Source organism: Hypanus sabinus, chromosome 3, assembly GCF_030144855.1.
Source record: "Hypanus sabinus isolate sHypSab1 chromosome 3, sHypSab1.hap1, whole genome shotgun sequence".
Classification (NCBI taxonomy): domain Eukaryota; kingdom Metazoa; phylum Chordata; class Chondrichthyes; order Myliobatiformes; family Dasyatidae; genus Hypanus; species Hypanus sabinus.
Genome location: NC_082708.1, coordinates 34,281,049 through 34,303,296, shown reverse-complemented (window position 1 = coordinate 34,303,296; position 22,248 = coordinate 34,281,049). Strand labels below are relative to the sequence as shown.

Below are 22,248 nucleotides of genomic sequence, written 5' to 3'. Positions count from 1 at the left end.
TTTTGACCTCTCCCTAGCTGATCTCTCTAACAGCTAATTGGATCCATCTGTGGCGCATGTTATTACACTGACTGTCTGCTATTCTCTTGGGAATAATGTGCTATTTTCTCTTGTTTTGCCACAAACCTTGACAGTTTCCCCTCATGAGCCACAGCTTCGAGTTTGCACACATCTACTTGGAAACCCAGTTTTCTGTTTGACCTAAAGCTAAATATTTAACTTCATGGTCCTTCCAACCTAAAAAAGCACTATTCTGCATTTGTATAATCATTCAGCTCTGGCCCCTTCTCTGCTGTATGTCACTCATCCATCACACATCACTTTGAGACATGTTTGCCTTTCTGTCTGGCCTCTCATTTAAACGCTTCACAAACCAGCTCATCTAATGTATATACCTTATTGTGCCCCAGATCCTGCTTGCTGACCACTCCGATACTACATGAGTTTCAGCCTCCAAAACTACACATTTAGAATTTTTGTCCTGATGTTTAATTCCTGTCATGGCCTTTCACCCCCTTATCTGTAATCTCAAAAATGCTTTGATCATCTCTTCTTTCCTCTGAATTTGCATCTGTTCCCCTCTTTTTGCAATCATTGGCAGCTGTGCCTTGAACAGCAAAATCAAATCTATTTTATGTTTCTTTCAAGTTTCCAGAGATTTGTTCATTGTTGTGTTAGTGTGAATAGTGTTAGAGTGTTCCACAGCACAAAGCCTTACAACTCAGCACTTTGAAGTCAAACTTAACAGAGATATGGTTTGACCAGTCCCTTAAAGAGGGCTGAATTTACCTAGGGAAGGGATCAGCCACGATTAAAACTTTGCTTCTTGCCCGCTTTTCACAGCCCAGGAGGCTATTTTGTGCAATCCAATTTGAAATATTTTGTGGGCAGACCACAGAGTTTTCTGCAGAAAGCCATAAAAAATAAACAGCTTCTTCAAAGTATTAAACATGGATGATATCAGACAATTGTTCTGCAATTACTGGAAGAAAATTCTCTAAAATTTGTTCCAACACCGAATGTGGTCCTGAATTGTGAACTTGCTGATCATTGCTTATTAGAGCAGATTTAAAGAATCTTTTGAAATGCATGTGTGATGCACCTGGACAATAGTTTGCATCCAGAATTGTTTTCACTCACAATCTTTGCACATTTGTTATCCATTATTGTGTAAGCAGTCAAACTCTGCAAATGAAATCTAGCTTAGATAACATGCAGTTAGTCAAGAATAAAGCTGTTGGAAAGGCATATGGGTAGTTCTTCATCTCAACCATGAGCTAAAGCTGAATTACATGATTAAAAATCTAAAGATTTCTAGTTATATATTTATTTAAATATTTTAACTATTAAGTCAAATTGCTTTTAGTTGTAGAATGAGTTTTGAACAATTTGGTAGCCTCAAAATGCAATATTGGCTGTCAAACCCTTGCAAAAGGCATTGGCTACCTATCATCAATTTAATAGTATTCTGGTTGAAGTAAACTGTAAAGTTTGTTTAGTCTTCTAGAAGTTATTCATCACAAGTTTCTTGAATAACATGACCCCAGAAAACACACAAGGGCAAGGAGGTGTTCAGCGAGACAGTGTGTTTGAATGTTCAGTGAATGTATTCTTGTGTTAACAGTAATTCTCTGGTATACACTTTCTCTGGCTTTGCTCAGGATGGACATTTGATGTTTTGGGGCTTGAAATGCATCTTTTAATGCCAGCTACACCTGTGCAAACAATAATATAAATTCTGCCATGTGCCAACCCCCGTGTACAGTCTCCCAAGCAACAAAAGTTTATAAATAGGGTTAGAAGGTCAGAAACATTGATTCTGCAGCCATATCCTTGTACACAGTCGATGACTTTATTTGTTGACCTTCCTGAAAGGCATGCTTCCTCAATTTGTGATTAAACATCCCCCACAACACTGTCTTTCATTCTCATCTCTACATAACAGATGAGATAGCTTTACACTTTTTTTCCCAGGATTAACACTCTGAGTTTAGATGCTCTTATCAAAACAGTGATATGGCATGCTGAATGGATTTCCAGGAAATCTTATTTACTCTGGCAAGCCTACCCCATTAATGAAAGATTTGACTAAGCCTCCAATTTTCAAAATGTCCTTTAAGGAGACGAATGAAGAAGAATCCTAACGGATGAAGTTCTGCTACATGTTTTAGTATGGCAAGAAGTTCAAAATGCACCCCCGCAGGCACATTTACACTGGCGGGACTGGCTGTCATCACCAGGGCAAAGAGTACATATTGTCTTTGCCGGGCCATTCATGGAGTCCACGTTTCACATTGCTGTGGATGCTCATTCAAAATACCTGAGTTATACCAATGAAGTCAACCAGTCAGAAAAGATTGTCTCTGACCTGAGGACTATCTTCACCAGAAATGGCTTACCAGAACAAATTATGATTGACAACAGATCACAATACACATCAGAAGAATTCAGACTCTTCATGAAGAAAAATGGCATCAGGCATTTCAAGTCAGCTCCTCAATACTCGGCAAAGAATGGGTTAACTGAAAGTCTATCCAACCATTCAAGAAGTCCCTTAAAGCTATGGACAAGGAGGACATTTCTCTACAGCACAAGGTGGACAATTTTCTTTTTGGGTATTGGAACTCTGTACATGCGATGACAGATCAAATGGGCTTTTAACATCCTAAACCAGTGAGTTGCTTGTTATGCCTCCCCATTTGCTGGGGAAATGGAGACATCTCTTTCTCCCTTATTAGGGAGAGTAAGTACCTGTGGTATGTCGAATAACGGGTGAAACGTGAAATCTTTGGGATAACTGCAAGTCTGTGTCTTTGCTATTGTTTTGCTGATGCTTGAGTGCTTGGTGGCAGTGCCGATGCTTTTTTTTGCCGCTGGGAGGAGGGGGGATTGTTGCTTGTTGCCACTTATGCATGGGAGGGGAGAGCTGGGGGGGACTGGGACATTTAACTATCGTTCATTCTTTGGGGCAGTCCTCTGTTTTCGTGGATGGTTGTAAAGAAAAAGCATTTCAGGATGTATACTGTATACATTTCTCTGACATTAAATGCACCTTTGAACAACATAAAGGAGCTCACATTCACATTCATTTTTCTCACTATTAATACAAACATATGGTTTTGTTCTCACACTGAACATATTTTCTTTTGATTCCTTTCACATTATACAAATCAAAAGGTATGCCCATGGGCAGTCAAATTTCTGACACTTCTCTCCTCTTTTATGGATTTATCTGTCTTCATTTTGTGAGACAAATTTTCATTCATTATAAAAACACTGACTCCTACAGCTATGTTGACTACATCTCCACCCACCCAGTTTCTTGTAAGGATGCCGTCCTACTTTTGCTGTTTCTCCACCTCCGTGGCAGCTGTTCTCAAAGTATGGCCTTCCATTCCTGGACATCTGAAATGTGCTCCTTTTTCAAAAAACATGGCTTCACCTCTGCTGTGGTTGATTGTGCCCTCACTTGTATTTCCTCCATTTTGCCTTTCACTCGGCCTTCCTCCACAGCCAGCACATCATCCCTTGTCACTTTACATCGGCTGCAACTTGATCCCACCACGAGCTGCATCTTCCCCTCCCCACCCTCTCTGCAGGGACCACTCTCCTTGATTCATATTCCTCACCCAGCCATCCTTCCCCATTCCCTGGCGTTTTCCCTTGCAACTGTAGGACATACAACCCCTCTCCGTACACACTCTTCCCTCACCGACATCCGGGAGTTTAAGCAGCCTCTCCAGGTCAGGTGAAGATTTACAAGCATCCTTGCCCGCTACGTTTGATGCTTTCATTGCAGCCTCCCCTACATCGCTGAGACTAAGCACACTGTAGGTGACCATATTGCTGAAAACGTGCATGCTGTCCATGGTGTGCATTCTGAGCTGCCGTTTGTATACCACTTCAGTTCTTCTCCTATTCCCATACTAGGGCATCTGTCCTCAGCCTTCTCCACTGCAAAGGTGAACCCAAACACAAACTAAAGGAATAGCACTCAATATTCCCTCATGATCATTTATGGTATGAACAATGAATTCTCCAGTTTCAGGAAACCCATGCTCCATATGCTTCTTTCTGATCTATCCATATCTTCCCTTCTCCCATCTAGTTCCATCTGTCTATCACCCTCACACTGGATATACCTACCGGGATTCCTATGAATCACCACCTTATCTGATTCCACTTATAACTTTGATATTTATCAGATTCTGACATATACAGCCTTTCATGCCTCCACTTCTATCTCCTAGCCTCTGTCTCTGCCTCCAACTTCTCCTTCTCCCTCCTGACTCCATCTGCCCATCATGGGCCTCTTCATCTAGTTCCTCCTATTGTCTGCTCACCTGCCTTTCTCCCCTCTTTATAGGGGTTATCTTCTCTCAAAGCCTGTCCTGAGGCATGGCCTCACCGCAAACTATTATTTTATCTCCAGAGATGCATAACCTGTGCTTTCCTTCAGAAGTTTGTTTTTCTACTCCAAAATACAGCCTCTGTAATTTCTTTGTCTCTGCATTTGTTACTATAGTTGGATTTGAACTAATATTCTAAAATCTATTTCTAACACTTATGCAGCACATCTGAAAGCCAATGTATTTTTATTGTTAATTGTGTGTTTTCTTACTCCAAACATCAGTAACAGTTTGACTTTATTATTATTCTTATATTGCTGATTTTAAACAGAATGGCATTTGTAACCTGTATCTATGTACATAAGGGATCATTTCCAGAAATACCATTTAGGGTGCAAAAGTAAATTGACTACTTTTTAATGGAGAAAGGCCACTTTTTACCCTTAAAATAAACTTCTGAATTGATATTATACAAATGTACTAATTTATACTTTAACTTCATGGGAAATTACATTTTGGATAACACAGTTAAATGAAACACTGTTGAATGAAAGTAATCTCCATAGAATTGGCAATTACTGTTTATAGCCATTGTGTTCTTGCCAAAAATCAAGCCAAATCAAGTTTATTGTAATATGCACAGGTAAGGTGAGGTACCATGCAAATGAAAAACTTGCTTGCAGCAGCATCTCCGGCACAAACTGAGCACGTATTCATCCCATTTTATTCTCCCCACATCCCCTCAACTCCCCCCAGATTCTACCGATCATTCACACACTGGATGCATTTTACCTAGCCTATATGCTTTTGGAATGGGAGAGGGGAGCAGAACACCCATGGGAAGATTATGCAGGCTCCATACTAACAGAACTTGAGATCAGCACTGAACCGGAGTCATTGGAACAGGAAGCAGGGTGACATAATGGTGCTCTGCTTTCTGCACCAGTTTGCCAAGCTGGACTTGCTGTAGTTGCTCAGAGTGTGTATGCAAGTATAATTCAACTACGTTTATGTTTTTCGTGGCCCATCACCATCTAATTACCTTCACAGTTACACAGGCAATGAACACCTGTTCCTGTGGGCCACACTGTAGTGTGGTGCTTAACACAACGCCATTTCAGCTCAGGCCGCTCTGGAGTTCAGAGTTCAATTCTGGCGCCGTTCTGAAAGGAGTCTCTGTGGAATGTGTGAGTTTTCACCAGGTGCTCCGGTTTCCTGCCACGGTCCAGAAACCTACCAGGTAGGTTAATTGGTCATTGTAAATTGCCCGTGATTAGGTTTAGGGTTAATCGGGTTTGTTGGGGGTTGAGGAAGGGCCGGCAAGGCCTTTCCCACGATGCATTTCTAAATAAATAAATAAATATTTCGAAACTTTTATTTTATCTGGTGCGAAACTCACATGCCTATTATTGGCTAGGTAAAAATAACAACAGGCCACTTGCAATTGCAAGAAAACAATTTTCATTTATATTTACTTATTATGACATAAGAGTCCATTTGGCCCATTACATCCATGCAAACTCCCAGGAGAGCAGTATTGCCATCCATGCCAACCCATCATCTCCTTGTACTGTACAATTTATCACCCCTCATCTTTGCCCTTTCTACAAGGATTTGTTTGTTACTTACCAACACATGGGAGTAACGCATTGCTGCCAATTAATCTACCAGAACCACTTTGAAGTATGGCATGAAAACAACTCCACCCCATAGCTTCTTTCTCCATCTTTTTTAAAGCATTCAAAACCATTCAGCATCGGTTTCTGTCCCTCTCTCAACCAGGTCTCTGTTATGGCCACAGTATCATAGTGCCATGTGCTGACTCATGCTCTAACTTCATCACCCTACCCTTCTTCCCGGCCTGGTGCTCTGGTTCCTCTCTCCCTGCTAAACTTGTTTAACCCCTCCCAGAGTATCACTAGCCAACCTCCCAGCCATGATATCGGTTCTCCCCTCATTAAGCTGAAATCCATCCTTCTTGTACAGAAGAGGTCCTACTACTGATTCCTGGTGAGATTTTTACCTTATTCTAGTGTGTCAAACAATCATTCATCATGATCGAAATGTTGACTTTTATTAATTATTCTATTACATAATGAAAACTTACATGAAATTGATTAACATGATTAAAGTAATATTACATTTGAATTGGAAGCATTATCAAATAGCAGAGAACATTCACAGATATTACAATAAAGGAAGTCCTGACTAACCCTGATAGAGTCAGTCAACGTTTTGGGCCAAAAGCCTCCGTCAGGACACCAAGACACTAAACTCTGTCAATTCTCCCCATAATCTTCCATTGCAAGTTGCTAAAATATTTCTCCCTTGGTCCTCAGGAAGGGTCTTGGCTTGAAATGTCAACTGTTTATTCCGCACCACAGACACTGCCTGACCTGCTGAGCTCCTCCAGAGCTTTGTGCATGTTACAACAGGGGAGTTGGGTCATAAGTGCGACCTAGATGGCTGAGTGAAACACAAAGGGGTGGAAGGGTAAGGGAAGGAATTCATAGAACCCAGGACCCAGGGATTTGAAGGAAGGACTGATAGTATTGTAGGATTAAAATTAGGGCTGTAGGACTGGTCTAAGTTGATGTTGTGTACATTAGAAGGCTGTAGGACTGGAGGTGATAACAGAAATAGAGAAGAGTAAGTTTTGAAAACAAAAATTACACTTTTAAAATTGAGGTGTTGCTGTTCTGGGTGACAAGCTAAGTCAGCATGATAATGTGTGAGTGGGACTTATAGCAAGTTAACTAAAGCAAAGTAGAAATTTGGAGGATGGAAGAAGTCCTGCTGATTTGAAGAGCTCTAGAATAGAGAAACACAGCGGTAATGGGTAAGCAGTTAGGTAGAAATACTCTTAGGCCATTTTCTTTTCTCACTGTTGCCATTGGGAAGGAGGTATAGGAGCCTCAAGTCTCACACCACCAGACTTTGGAACAGTTATTACCCTTCAACCATCAGGCCTCTGAAGCAGCGTGGATAACTTTATTAACCTCAACTCTGAAATGATCACTGAAAACAACCCATAGACTCACTTTCATGGACTCTACAACTCATTTTCTCAGTATTATTTATATATATATATATATATATATATATATATATATACGGTTTGTCTTTTTTTGCATATTGGTTGCTTGTCCGTCTTTCTGTGTAGTTTTGAACGAGGAAAAGGAACTAAGGAAAAAAATCTTAGGGTAGTATATGGTGTCATACAGTACTGTATATGTATTGTACTTTGATAATAAATATACATTGAGCTTTGAAAAGTCAAGCGAAGACACAGACTGGTGTTGTGATGTCCAAGTGGGCAGTTTTAGTGAAGGAGCAGATGCTGTATATGATGTGAGGTTTATTTTGTCATCAAATACGGTAGAGATAATATGAATGAATTTATTCAATCTCAGATGCCAGAAGTGGCATTGTTCCTTAGGGACAGAATATAGGGAGAAGAGTGAAGTTTTGCTCTCCCCGATATATAACTGGAGAAATTTCTCACCTGTGTTTTTCATTATTTTTTGCATCTTTCATTGAAGTACTAAAGGGTAATTTGCCTTTTATGAGCAGTACTTCTTATCATGTAGCTCAGATCTCAAATGCATAATTTGACCACGGTATCTGGTATATTCTGGATGCCATGATCAACTGCTCTTCTCAGGTCAATGGTTTAAAACTTCATCAGTCTGCATAGGTTGCATAGTTACTGGAAATATTTATCTAAGTGGAGGTCAAGCACTCGCAATTTTCTTTCTCTAAGGATGTTAAGTTATATCACTGTCTACTTTTCAGCTCATTGCTTACCCAGTTCTAAAATTTACTTTGAGTTAAATTGAGACACTTTTGTGCATAGTTTAGTAAAGTGTTTTTGGAACAAGAGGTTGCTACTTATTCGACTTCTGAAGAGATCGAACACACAGTTTCTCTGGAAGCAGGACTGTGGTTAGTTTGTCAGAACCAGATGCATTGAATAACAACAATGGATAACTTGGCAGCTTTTTGTTATTAAATCATTCCAAAGCCTCCCAGCTGTATTTGCAAAGGTCCTGATTGTATGGTTTGCTTCTGATATATATTTTTTATTCTTTTGTACTTTTGTTTCTAAGTCCATTGTTAGAAACAAGGCATCAACATAAAAATCATATTAAAAATGTAACTTTTATGTGTAAATGTTGAATAACAAGTGAAGTACTTTTGAAATGTAGTTGTGGTAATGTAGGAAACAGCTTAAAATTAATGCTGAATGATGGTGAATTACTGGGAAATTGGAGGTGACTAATGTTTTGCCTTTATTCAAGGAAGTCTGTAATAAACTTATTCATTGCCATTTGAGGTGTACAAGGGGTAGACATGTTAGACCTTAACAGGCAGGAACCTCCCAGTCTCTATCCAGCCAACAGGAGTCGTCTGCCACTCATTTCCAACTCGTCACCTGCAGCCTGTTTAAACCCAGCTCTCATCCACAGACCTTTTTATTTTCACCTATCAAATCAGCCAGCCTCAACCAGTTGCTCCCAGCCTTCTGTTGCCTGTGTTAAGTATCTGTTCTCTCTTGTTTTGTGGCCTGTTATTTTGCAGTATGTTAGTAAATTATTGTTTATTGCTAAATTGTCTCTGTTGCCTTGCTTTTGGGTCAAGCCTCCTCTACGTTTCCTGGCATGATGGGATCTTAAATGAAGATCACCTATCTGTATTTCCACGAAGAAGGTCATAGACTCATTGAGCAACATAGCCTGGAAACAGGCCATTTGGCTGCAGTTGTTCCACCAAACTTTTCCCATTTGCTCATGTTTGGCTCTAACCCCCCTGAACCCTGTGCAAGCTAAGGAATTCAGGAATTATGAATAGTGATATCAGCAAACATATCCACACTACCAAAGAGGAAATACTGATGGTCTTATTAAGGTAGACAAATCCCATAGGCCTGACCAAATGTATCTTATGATATTGTAGCAAATTAGGGGAGAAATTTCAGGAGCTCTTGCAGAGATATTTGTATCTTCCTTAGCCACAGGTGAATTACTGGAAAACTGAAGGGTGTCTAATGTTCTGCCTTTATTCAAGGAAAGCTGCAAGGGTAAGCCAGAGAACTACAGGCCAGTGAGCCATCATCGCTGGTGGGAGTGTTATTAGAGAGGATATTAATATTTAAAGACCTTCCCAGAATTTCCTTAAAATGGTAGTGTGGTGTGGCAGTTAGCACAGCTTCCTCACAGATGCAGGAACTGAGCTGATCCTAGACTTGGTTGCTGCCTGTGTGGAGGTTGCAAGACTGTGTAAGTTCCGTCCTGCACCTGAAGAAGTGCTGATTTATTTATTTATTTTACACAATAAGTTACCCCTTACTGTAGGTCAGGACTCGCACCACCAGGTTCAGGAACAGTTACTACCCCTCAACCATCAGGCTCTTGAACAAAAGGGGACAGCTACACTCATTTAATGACTCTATTATATTGTTATTTCATGCTCGTTACTTATTGCTATTTATTTATATCTGTGTTTGCACAGTTTGTTTACAGTTTACAGTTCCTGATGTTTACAACTTACAGTTACTGTTCTATTCTGTTCTATGGTATGGCAGCATGGAGGATCAGAGGGATTTTGGGGTCCGAGTTCATAGGACACTCAAAGCAGCTGCAGAGGTTGACTCAGTGGTTAAGAAGGCATATGGTGCATTGGCCTTCATCAATCGTGGAATTGAATTTAGGAGCCAAGAGGTAACGTTGCAGCTATATAGGACCCTGGTCAGACCCCACTTGGAGTACTGTGCTCAGTTCTGGACGCCTCACTACAGGAAGGATGTGGAAGCCTTAGAAAGGATGCAGAGGAGATTTACAAGGATGTTGCCTGGATTGGGGAGCATGTCTTATGAAAACAGGTTGCTCTCCTTGGAGCAACAGAGGATGAGAGGTGACCTGATAGAGGTGTACAAGATGATGAGAGGCATTGATCGTGTGGATAGTCAGAGGCTTTTTCCCAGGGCTGAAATGGCTGCCACAGGAGGGCACAGTTTTAAGGTGCTTGGGAGTATATACAGAGGAGATGTCAGGGATAAGATTTTATTCAGAGAGTGGTGAGTGTGTGGAATGGGCTGCCAGCAACGGTGGTGGAGGCAGATACAATAGGGTCTTTTAAGAGACTTTTGGATAGGTACATGGAGTTTAGAAAAATAGAGGGCTATGGGTAAGCCTAGTAATTTCTGAGGTAGGGACATGTTTGGCACAACTTTGTGGGCCGAAGGGCCTGTATTGTGCTGCAGGTTTTCTACGTTTCTATAGATTTTGTAAGTATACCCACAGAAAAAGAATCTCACAGTTGTATGTAGTGACATGTATGTACTCTGCTAATAAATTTTACTTTGAACTTTGAAGTTAACATCAGAATGAGTCAAAGGGGAATTGACATGAGACAGAATAGCTTGCAAGACTACAGATATAACAGGAGGGGGCAAATTGTACAAATGAAATTACTCACTTGGGAGCTAGTGTGGAGTCAATGGGCTGAGTAGCCTCCTCTTGCTTGTTTTTTAAAACTAAGGTAAGATAAGATACAAAACGTGTTAAATTCTTACTGACCCTTTGGAATCTGTAGTCTATAATCATTTAAAGTGAAGAAGGAGCATTTTAGAAAATGCCAATTCTTGAGTTGCTATGCCAGGTGCACACAGAGACCATGCTACCTCTCCTGTCAGTTCAATCTGCCCAAGTGGGGCAGAATCTTGAGTCTTGTGATAGCTTCATCATTTCAGCCATCTCAGAACCCTGACAGATCTCTCTTTATGCTGATCACAGCTGAAGTGAACACTGCACTCATGGATTCTGCTGGGATAGTGAGAGGTGCTATTGATTGTATTATGCCCAGTTCAATTCCCTGCCAGGGAGCATTTTACCTCAAAATATGTGCAAATATTGCACAAATGGCCTAAGTGTGTCTTATTAAACATGGTTTGCACATAAAGTACAAGCATAGATAGTTAACAATAAGCATGAGAAAGTCTGCAATTGCTGGAAATCGAAAGCAGCACACAGACAATGCTGGAGGGACTTAGCAGGTCAGGCAGCATCTATGGAGAAGAATAAGCAATCAATATTTTGGGCTGAGACCCTTCTTCGGGACTCAAGGCAAATTGGATGAATGAAATTACTCCTTTGGGAGCTAGCATCGATCCAGTGGGTTGAATGGCTGAGAGAATGTTGTTATCCCAGTTAAAATCAGAATCAGATTTATTTTCACTGATGTATGTTGTGAAATTTGTTGTTTGCAGCAGCAGTACAGTGCAAGACATTAAAAAATCTGGAAGGTGCAAAAGATAAATAAATATTATGAAAGAGAAATAATAAGGTAGGGTTCAAGGGTTAATTGTGGTGGTGGAATTGGCAGAGTCTATAACTCTGCAGCCTTTCAGTTCTGCACATTAGAGCCTCCAATCCAGGCTGTGATGCAACCAGTCGGGATGCTCTATCTGTATCCGTAGAAATTTGCAAGATTCTTTGGTGATACTTCTAATCTCCTCAAACTGCTAATGATGTCAAGCCCCAGGCATGCCTTCTTTGTGACTGCTTCTATGTGTTGGGCTCTGAGATTTTGATGTCCAGGAACTTAAAGCACCTCACCTTTTCCACCACCGGCCACTTAGTGAGGGCTGGTGTGAGTTCTCCTGACTTTCCCTTCCTGTAGTCCGTGATAAATTCCTTAGTCTTGCTGATTAGTGCAGGCTTGTTGTTGTGACAGCACTTAATTAGGTGACCTTGACTAATCTGTTGGAGTTTTTTGAGGGTGTAACAAGGATTTTAGACTTGGGTAAGCCAGTGGATGTAGTGTACCTAGATATTCAGAAGACATTCGATAAGGTGCCACATAGGAGATTGGTGAGTAAAATCAGAGCTCATGGCATTGGGAGCAGGGTTTCAACATGGATAGAAAACTGGTTGGCAGATAGAAAGCAAAGGGTAGCAGTGAATGGGTGTTTCTCGGACTGGCTGGAGGTGACTAGTGGGGTACCACAGGGCTCTGTATTGGGACCACAGCTCTTTATGATTTATGTCAATGATTTAGAAGAGGGCATTGAAAACTATATCAGCAAGTTTGCTGACGATACTAAACTGGGTGGCAGTGTGACATGCGAAGAGGACGTTAGGAGAATACAGGGAAACTTGGATAGGCTGGGTGAGTGGGCAGATACTTGGCAGATGTCATTCAATGTGAATAAATGTGAAGTTATCCACTTTGGAAGCAGGAACAAGAGGGCAAAATATTGTCTGAACGGTGTAGAGTTAGGTAAGGGAGAAATGCAAAGAGACCTAGGAGTCCTAGTTCATCAGTCAATGAAGGTGAATGAGCAAGTGCAACAGGCAGTGAAGAGGGCAAATGGAATGTTGGCCTTTATTACAAGAGGAATTGAGTACAAGAGCAAGGATGTCCTTTTGCATTTGTACAGGGCCCTGGTGAGACCACACCTGGAATATTGTGTACAGTTTTGGTCTCCAGGTTTAAGGAAGGACATTCTGGCAATTGGGGAAGCGCAGCGTAGATTCACTAGGTTGATTCCTGGGATGGCAGGGCTGTCTTACGCAGAGAGATTGGAGAGATTGGGCTTGTACACACTGGAATTGAGGAGATTGAGAGGGGATCTGATTGAAACGTTTAAGATAATTAAAGGATTTGATAGGATTGAGGCAGGAAATATGTTCCAGATGTTGGGAGAGTCCAGTACCAGAGGGCATGGATTGAGAATAAGAGGTCAGTTATTTAAAACAGAGTTGAGGAAGAGCTTCTTCTCCCAGAGAGTTGTGGAGGTGTGGAATGCACTGCCTTGGAAGACGGTGGAGGCCAATTCTCTGGATGCTTTCAAGAAGGAGCTAGATAGATATCTGATGGATAGGGGAATCAAGGGATATGGGGACAAGGCAGGGACTGGGTATTGATAGTGAATGATCAGCCATGATCTCAGAATGGCGGTGCAGACTTGAGGGGCCGAATGGTCTACTTCTGCACCTATTGTCTATTGACCTACCTCACTCTTTTGTGCCCGCTTGTCACCATCTGAGATTCTGCCAACAACAGTGGTGTCATCAGCGAATTTATAGATGGTGTTTGAGCTGTGGCTAGCTACATAGTCACGAGTGTGGAGAGGGTAGAGCAGTGGGCTCAGTAGTAAGAAAGGCAAATTCATTGTTAGCTATCATTTCGAGAGGACTGGAGTATAAAAGCAAGGATGTGATGCTGAGGTTTTATAAGCCATTGGTCAGACTACGCTTGGAGTATAGTGAGCAGTTTTGGGCCAACTTTATCTAAGGAAGGATATGTTGACATTGGAGAGGGTCCAGAGGAGTTTCATGAAAATTATCCCATGAATGAAAGGGTTAATGTATGAAGACCGTTTGTTGGCTATGGGCCTGTACTCAGAGGAGATTAGAAGAAAGGGGAGGGATTTCATTGAAGCCTATTGAATATTGAAAGGCCTATAAAGAGTAGATATGGACAGGATGTTTCCTCTCATGGGGTAGTCTTGGGTCAGAGATACGACCTCAGAGTACAGGGATATCCCTTTAGAACAGAGATGAGGAGAAATTTCTTCAGCTAGAGGGCAGTGAATCTGTGGAATTCATTGCTGCAGATGGCTGTGGAGGCCATGTCATTGAGTATATTTAAAGGGGAGGTTGATAGGTTTTGATTAGTAAGAGTGAGTTTTGGTTAGTAAGAGTGACAAAGGTTACGGGGAGAAGAGAGCAGAATAGGGTTGAGGGGCTTAATACTCTGATAGAATTGCAAAGCATACATAAGGGGTTAAATGGCCTAATTCTGCTGCTATGTCACATGTTCTAATGGAGCTGAGATGACACAGTACATAGTGTTTAATGTATTGCCTTACAGCACCAGCAACCACTGATTGGGAATTCAATTTCACTACTCCCCCCCCACCTGGATGCCTGTAAGGAGCTTGTACATTTTCCCCATGTGTGGGTTTCCTCCCACTGCCTAAAGATGTACGTTTAGGGTTAGTGAATTGTGGGCATGCTATGTTGGCAATACTTGCAGGTTGCCCAGCACAATCCTCACTGGTTTGATTTGATGGAAATGACACATTGCCATGTTACATTTTGGTGTACATGTTGCTGACCTTTAATCTTTCGATGTGTGCCTGTGTCAATTGCCAAGTTGGGAGAAATGTTATTTCTGATCTGGACTGACTATTGCCTCCTGAAAAGGCAAGTTGAAGATCCTGTTGCACAGGGAGGTACAGAAACCCAGATTTTGAAACAGATAACGTGAGGAAGAATTTGCAGGCAAGAATGAAGAAAACATTTCTGGAGGCTTTATAAGGGAATGAAGTACATGGTTTTGGATTTTCCAGAGTTGTGTAATTTTGGAGGCATGACATTAGCAAGAATATTCACAGCCATTGAAAGGGCAATACATTTTACAAGAGTGCTTTACTAAAAGGATGTCAAATTATTTGAGGATAATGATATTCAGAAACATTGTGAGGGAATGGAATCTTGCAGAAGGAAGAACAGAAAATTAATTTGGAGACTCAGAAGTGAAAAGAAGTGGAAAATTCAGAAGAAGTAAAAAAACACTATTGAAATCTTTTGACAGAGAAGAAGAAGAGAGAAATATTTTGAAATATATTTCCAAGCTGTTCTGAGACTTTGGAAATGTGGACTGATGAAGAAAACTGACCACATTATATGCATAAGGCACTCTTTCTAAAATCTATTAAATATAATATTGAGTCAAATGAAATGGTTAAGATGAATAAATGCCTCAAAAAGGATGTGATAGCATTAGAAAGAATGCAATGAGATTTGCCAGTATGTTGCCTGGAATGGAGAGATTTAATTATAAGGAGAGATTGGATAGGCTGAGTTTATTTTCACTAGAACATGAGACCTGATTTTACAGAGCTTGTTAAAATTATGAGGGGCATAGATGGGGCAGATTGTCCTCTATTCCCTATTCTGGCCTTCTAACTTTTCTTACCTGCCTCATACTTCCCTGGGTCCTCTCGTCCTTCCCTTTCTCCCATAGTCCACACTCCTCTCCAATCAGATTCCTGCTTCTCCAGCCCTTTACCTTTTCCACCCTTTTGGGTTCATCTATCACCTTCTAGCTAGCCTCCTTCTCCCCCTCCCACATTTTTATTCTGGCGGCTTCCCCCTTCCTTTCCAGTCCTGAAGAAGTATCTTGGCCCGAAACATCGACTGTTTATTTATTTCCATGGATGCTGCCTGACCTGCTGAGTTCCTCCAACATTTTGTTTGTGTTGCTGTTGAAAGTCAGAATCATTTTCCTCTCAGATGGGAGTCTAAAGCCAGAGGGCACTGGTTTAAGATGAGAGGAGAGGAATTTGAAAGAGATGTAAGGGAAAAGTTCTACGAGTTTCAAGATCTAGAAGTCATCATCTAGTTTCAAGATGAAGAGGCAGTGTTGCTATAGTTGAGGAACTCTCTTTGAAGTCTCTTTAGCTCTTGTAATCTCTTTCAGTGTTGCTTCACTAAAAAGGATAACTGGTCTGACCACCTCTTCTCAGGGTTCCTATAGAGAGAAATTCTTGTGAGCTTTCTGCCCTTCCTGCCCCTCCAACCCACCCTCCATGCAGAGAATGTCTCTCTTGGCCTCCACCACTCTCTAGTGCCTCAAGGATCCTTTGTGAAAACCTGGAAATTAAATCCTTCGCCACAAAAATAACGTTGTCTTCGCTCTCAACCATATTCTTTGCTGCTGCTATCTACAACGAGGGAGAGGGTCTTTAAGTGCTGTGGCCTCTGTTGGATTATAGCATAGGGAGGTATCTTACGGGGCTCTGAAATGGGTGAGGTTCCTGAATAAAATGTTTAGGCCCTGTTTTAACACATGAATATATGTACAAATCTTGTCTATAATTTACTTGTGGAAAATTCATCACATTTCAGGATATTTTGCACGTTTCATCATTTGGCATTAAGGTACTAAAATTGGGAACAGCTGATTTGTTTGGCCATATACAAAAACAGAGGCCTTTTATTCGACAGATTGTCTGCTAGACACATTAGTGTCTTGCAGAGGAATGGAATCCTATACTTACAACAAGCCAGACCACACTGATATAGGACTATGTTTGGAGATGCTGGGGGTGACAGAAGTTTAGAGGCTTTTAGACCAAATGAGGTGAAGATCAGAAGTGGGTCACAGAATTGGCCACAAAATCTAGCCATGAAAATAGTAGCAAGGAAAAAAGTTTATAATAAAGTCCCTTGGCATATAGTTTGTTGGTGAGAACCCTAATGACTTAGGAATGATATTTAAGTGCCATGCCTCATAGGCCACTTGTACAAAATTATGTAGCTAAAATCGTCTTTGGAAAAGAATGGTTTGTATATTGAGTGTTGATACATTCCTGGCTCATTGTAAGAAGGTCAGTAGAAGTTCGAATAAGTAAATTTCTATGAAATCTGTTTACTTCATAGAAATTCCAAACAATCTCTGAGTATGTTGCAAACGATAAATTTTGAAGTCACATTGGTTTCAATGGGAACTTGTGAACTTAAGGAAGAAGAGTACATTTGGTTCTTTGTGTCTGAAACATCAATAAATTAAGATCTCCTATTTTAGCAAAATAGAACATAGACATAGAGGTTACAGCAGGGCATTGATAGGATGCAAAACTGGGCTGAAAGTGGCAGATGGAGTTCAACCCAGTTAAGTGTGAAGTGCTGACCTGACAAAGGGTCTCGGCCTGAAACATCGACAGTGCTTCTTCCTATAGATGCTGCCTGGCCTGCTGTGTTCCATCAACATTTTGTGTGTGTTGCTTGAATTTCCAGCATCTACAGATTTCCTCGTGTAAGTGTGAAGTGGTTCATTTTGGTAGGTCAAATATGATGGCAGAGTATAGCATTAATGGCAAGACTCTTGGCAGTGTGGAAGATCAGAGTACTGTGCTCAATTCTGGTTGCCTCACTATAGGAAGGATGTGGAAACCATAGAAAGGGTGTAGAGGAGATTTACAAGGATGTGGCCTGGACTGGGGAGCATGCCTTATGAGAATATGTTGAGTGAACTCGACCTTTTCTCCTTGGAGCTACGGAGGATGAGAGGTGACCTGATAGAGGTGTACAAGACAATGAGAGGCATTGATCGTGTGGATAATCAGAGGCATTTTCCCAGGGCTGAAAAGGCTAGCATGAGAGAACATAGTTTTAAGGTGCTTGGAAGTAGGTACAGAGGAGATGTCAGGGGTAACTTTTTTACTCAGAGAGTGGTGAGTGCATGGAATGGGCTGCTGGCAATGGTGGTGGAGGCGGAAACGATAGTGTCATTTAAGAGACTCCTGGATGGGTACATGGAGCTTGGAAAAATAGAGGGCTATGGGTAGTTCTAAGGTAAGGACATGTTAGGCACAGCTTTGTGGGCCGAAGGGCCAGTATTGTGCAATAGGTTTTCTATTCTATGTTTCTATGTTTCGACTGCAATAGCATGCTCTTTGTCTGCAGGCTTGATGGAGAAGTTGAGATTGGTGTGGAGAGAGTGGAGGGTCATGTGTTCAGGGAGGCTAAGGATTGAAGTTTGAGGAGAGCTGAAATGGAGCTAGTTGGTGTCTCATCGTCAATTAGAGTTGAGAAGATCCAAAGCAGGTTGAGAACTAGAGCGGATTGTACAAAAGGAGGAGGGTAGGAGATGGGAGAGGGGGTGATCAGTGCAGGGTAGGGAATCCTTGCCAAAAAAGTGGGTTCAGAGCTGATGGACAAAGAGCTCAGCACGGAACTCTCTGAGGTGCTGGCGAAGGGTAGCAAAGCTAAGGCCCTTACTGAAGACAGAATTCTCTGCCTCATAGAGGGGAAGGTCAGAGGGAGTAGTGAAGAACGTGGCAATGAATAGAGCTGGGATCAGAGGGGGGAAAAGAGTTAGAGGCATCAGAGGTGATGGAATGGTTGGGGTGTTCAAGGAAGGTAGGGTGGGAGGAAGATGGAGGCTCCGAGGATCCAAGAGCTAATGAGTGAGCCTGAGAGATGTGGGTTTGGGGAGTTGTTGTAGACGGAGGGGAGCCCAGGGGCCCAGTGGCAGTGAGAAAGGTTTCAGCCTGGAGGAGGAGGCAGCTGGAGCCGATATGGAGTCTGGGTAATTTGCAGTCTGATGGCAAATGGGCTCAATGGAATTTGAGTCAGTGATGGTAGAATATGTGGTCTGGAGCCGCCCTGTGGTCTTTGGATCCAGAACTAGTGACAGTGGCATCCACATTCTGGAGGTGTCCACGGCCGTCAGATCTGGAGCTGGAGATGGGAGGAATCCATGGCGTAGAGACATCCGATCAGGTCGATGCCTGAGTGAGAGGCAGCAGGGTCCGTGGTCTAGAGATAGGAGATCTTCCGATCCTTCCTGGACATGAAAAAAACAGAAGAGCTGATGATTGAAGGCATGGAGTCCCTCGTTCTCACTTACCATCCCATGAGACTCTGCATCCAACATACCTTTCTCTGCGACTTCTGCCATTTTCACCAGGACTTTTTCATTGAACACATCTTTACTATCCCACCCCCCCCACACACACACATTTCGCTTTCTACATGGATCACTCCCTTTATGATTCTCTTGTTCATTCTTCCCGGTCCAATAGTCTTCTTCCCGTGACTTGTCCCTGCAAGCAGAAGAAGTGCTACAACTGCCCATTCACCTTCACTCAGGGGCTTTAGGGGAAGCAACACTTCACCCGTGAATCTGTTGGGTTGTCTATGGTATTCAGTGCTCCTGATGTAGCTTCCTCTACAATGGTGAGACCCGAACTAGATTGAGGGATTGCTTTGTGGAGCACCTTCACTCCTGTAAAATCAGGATTTCCCGGTAGTCAACCATTTTAATTCCAATCTCCATTCCCATTCTGACATGTCAGTTTTCCTCTTTTGCCATGATGAGGTCACGCTCAGGTTGGAAGGCACAAACATCGATTTCTTCACCTTCTGACATTTTCCCCTTTCCTTTTTCTCCTCTCATATTCGCCACTCTGGCCTCTTACCTCTTCTCCTCACCTGCCTATCACCTCTCCCTGGTGCCTTTCCTCCATGATCCACTCTCTTTTTCCACTAGATTCCTGCTTTTCCAGCCCTTTACCTTTACACCTGTCACCTCTCAGCTTCTCACTTCACCCCCCCCCCTTCCCCCACCCACTTGGCTTCACCTGACACTTTCCATCTTGCCTCCCCACCTTCTTATTCTGGCATCTCCCCTCCTCTTGCTGAAGGAGGGCCTTGGCCGAGACATGGGCTGTTTATTTATTTATGATCACTGCCCGATCTGCTGAGCTCCTCCAGCATTTTGTGCATGTTGTGCAAAACAGAAGTGGAAGTCAGTGTAGATCAGCCATGATAATATTGAACAGGGAGTTGACTTGAGAGGCTTTGTGGCCTGCTCCCTATTTTCTTGTGTTCTTATGTGTTTTTGACTGGTTTTATGTCATGGACAGTTTCTCCTTGTGGTGAGCATTTGTTTGTAACCTAAGAGGCCTTTGTGCTCCTTTGCACAAAGAGCATTCTAATACTTTTTTTCCATCCCCTCAGCCTTCACATTCAGGGTATTTCCTTTCCCAATTTATCAGCTCCAGTATGTTCTCAACACTAGTCACATCTACCCCTTTCCTCCTCTGTCTGCACTTCATAGGAAATGCTCACTTTGTGACTCTCTGATCCACTCTTCCGTCCCCTTCTGATATTACAACAGAGTAATCAGAGTTGGAGTCAGGTTTATTTTCACTGACATATGTCAAGAAATTTGTTGTTATGAAGCAGCAGTATACTGCAAGACGTAAACATTGCCAGAGGTTACCGTAAATAAGTTAATAGTGCACCAGAGGAATTGTGAGAAAATGTTCATGGACATCTGATGACAGAGGGGAAGAGGGTGGTCCTGAAACATTGAGGGTCCTTACTGATGGGTACCAGCTTCCTATGGCACTAACATTTGAGGATGTCCTCAATGGTGGAAAGTTGTTGCTGTGTTGGAGCTGGCCGAATCTACAATGCTTGGCATCCTCTTTCATTCCTGTGCTTTGGAATCTCCATAGCAGGCGGTGAAGCAGACTAGCGGAATGCTTCGGTAACATACCAAATCTCCACAAACTCAAACACCTGTTCATTGACTTTATTCTAGGAACTCGAATTCAGAACTTACCATGTGGTCTCCTCTACACTGGAGAAAGCAAATGCAGGATGGGCAGTTGCGTTGTGGAGCATCCACACTCAATCAGCTGTGCAGAGTCTGAACTGGTTCTTGCCATTTTAATTTACTATTTCACTCCCACTGTTACCTCCCTGTCTGTGGGCTCTTGCTGTGCTAAATGAGGCCTTATAAAAGCTTAGACAACAACACTTATTTTTCGACTGGGTACATTGCAGCTGACTGGATTCAATACTAAATTCTTCGACTGTAGACAACTTGCTTTTTCTTTCTGTTTTATCAGGACAGATCATTTGCACTTGCATTTCCTCTTCCCTTTTCTTTCTTTTCCTGTCATTTGTTTATGTCCCAGGAATCCCAGCTATAAAAATCATCTAGATTAGCAACACATCATACAAAAGGCTTTATTGTTTTAACCCTATTACATACATTCCATTTGTCCCTCCTACCACCCCCTCCTGCCTTCTGTGTCACACAGACCAAATAGCTTTCTCTAATTTGAAATTCTGATGAAGGGGCTTTGACCTAAAATACTAAATAGTCTATTTTCCAATGGGTGTTGGTTGACTGGCTGATTTCTTACAATATTTCAGCGTTTTTTCTGTTTTTCCAGTGAATACTGTTCTTCAACAGCCAATTCAGGCTCTCAGGGAGAATGCCAAACTCTACAGACACCACAGTATCCACTCTTTATTCAGCAGTACCCTAGTTGCTGACAGAGTGCTGCTGGTAGACTGGTCTATACTTTTATTGGCTGAATTTCACGCATGCATCAGCTAAGTTACAAACTAGCAGCTTTGCTAGTTTGAAATAAGTCAAAATAATATGCTGAAACTGATAGAGCACAAGTTATTCAGGGAAACCCAAACTGTTATTTTTCGAACACTGTAATAGCAGATTATGTTGTTTATGGAACTTCCAAGCAGAGCACTAAGCTAGCACACAGCATGATTTTCATTCAGTAAGTAATTGTTTAAACTAAAGTAAATTAAATCTAATCTGCTCAGTGAAAATGTGCAGCAGGTCATTTAGTTGAAGTACATATTGGGATTAATGACAAATCCACCAGCATCCTATAAAGATCCATAACTTCCCTATTTTATTGTCCGTACGCCTTGCAGAAAAGTCAACTTTCCATTGAACTTCCTAATTATTTGCTATCCCTGCATGCTGACTTTCCATGTTTCATGTACGAGGAACTCTCACATTCCTTTATACCACGGAAGAGTGTAGTCTTACACTCAGCACAATAGCCGCCATCCGATTCCTAAGTGGATGTTGAACCCATGAGCACTACCCCATTTTAAAAAGAATATTATTTTTGTTTTTGTACTTATTTAATTTAACCATTTAATATACATATATATACTTACTGTAATTAGTTATTTTTGTTCTATATTTACATGTATTCTATTGTACTGCTGCTGTTAAGTTAACAAATTTCAAGACATTTGCCAGTGATATTAAACCCGATTCTGATTCTTACTCCATTTAATTGATAATTTGCCTTGCTTTCCATCTTCCAAAGTGGATAACCTGATGTTTCACCAAATTATACTCCATCTACCCACTTGATTCCAACTTGCTTAACCTGCACTCAGTTGTCACTATATTAGGTACCTCCTATACCTATTAGTGAGGCCATTGAGTGTATGCTTGTGATCTGCTGCTGTAGCCCATCTACTTCAAGGTTCAAGGTGTTGTGTGTTCAGAGATGCTCTTCCGCACACCACTGTTGTAACATGTA

At 41.8% G+C, this 22,248-nt stretch overlaps 1 protein-coding gene across 1 annotated transcript in view; it reads left to right on the top strand.

Annotated features, from left to right (window-relative positions):
- The window catches only part of LOC132391180 (uncharacterized), a 1,045,680-nt gene that overhangs the window by 54,231 nt on the left and 969,201 nt on the right, over window positions 1–22,248 (top strand). The window lies entirely within an intron of this gene.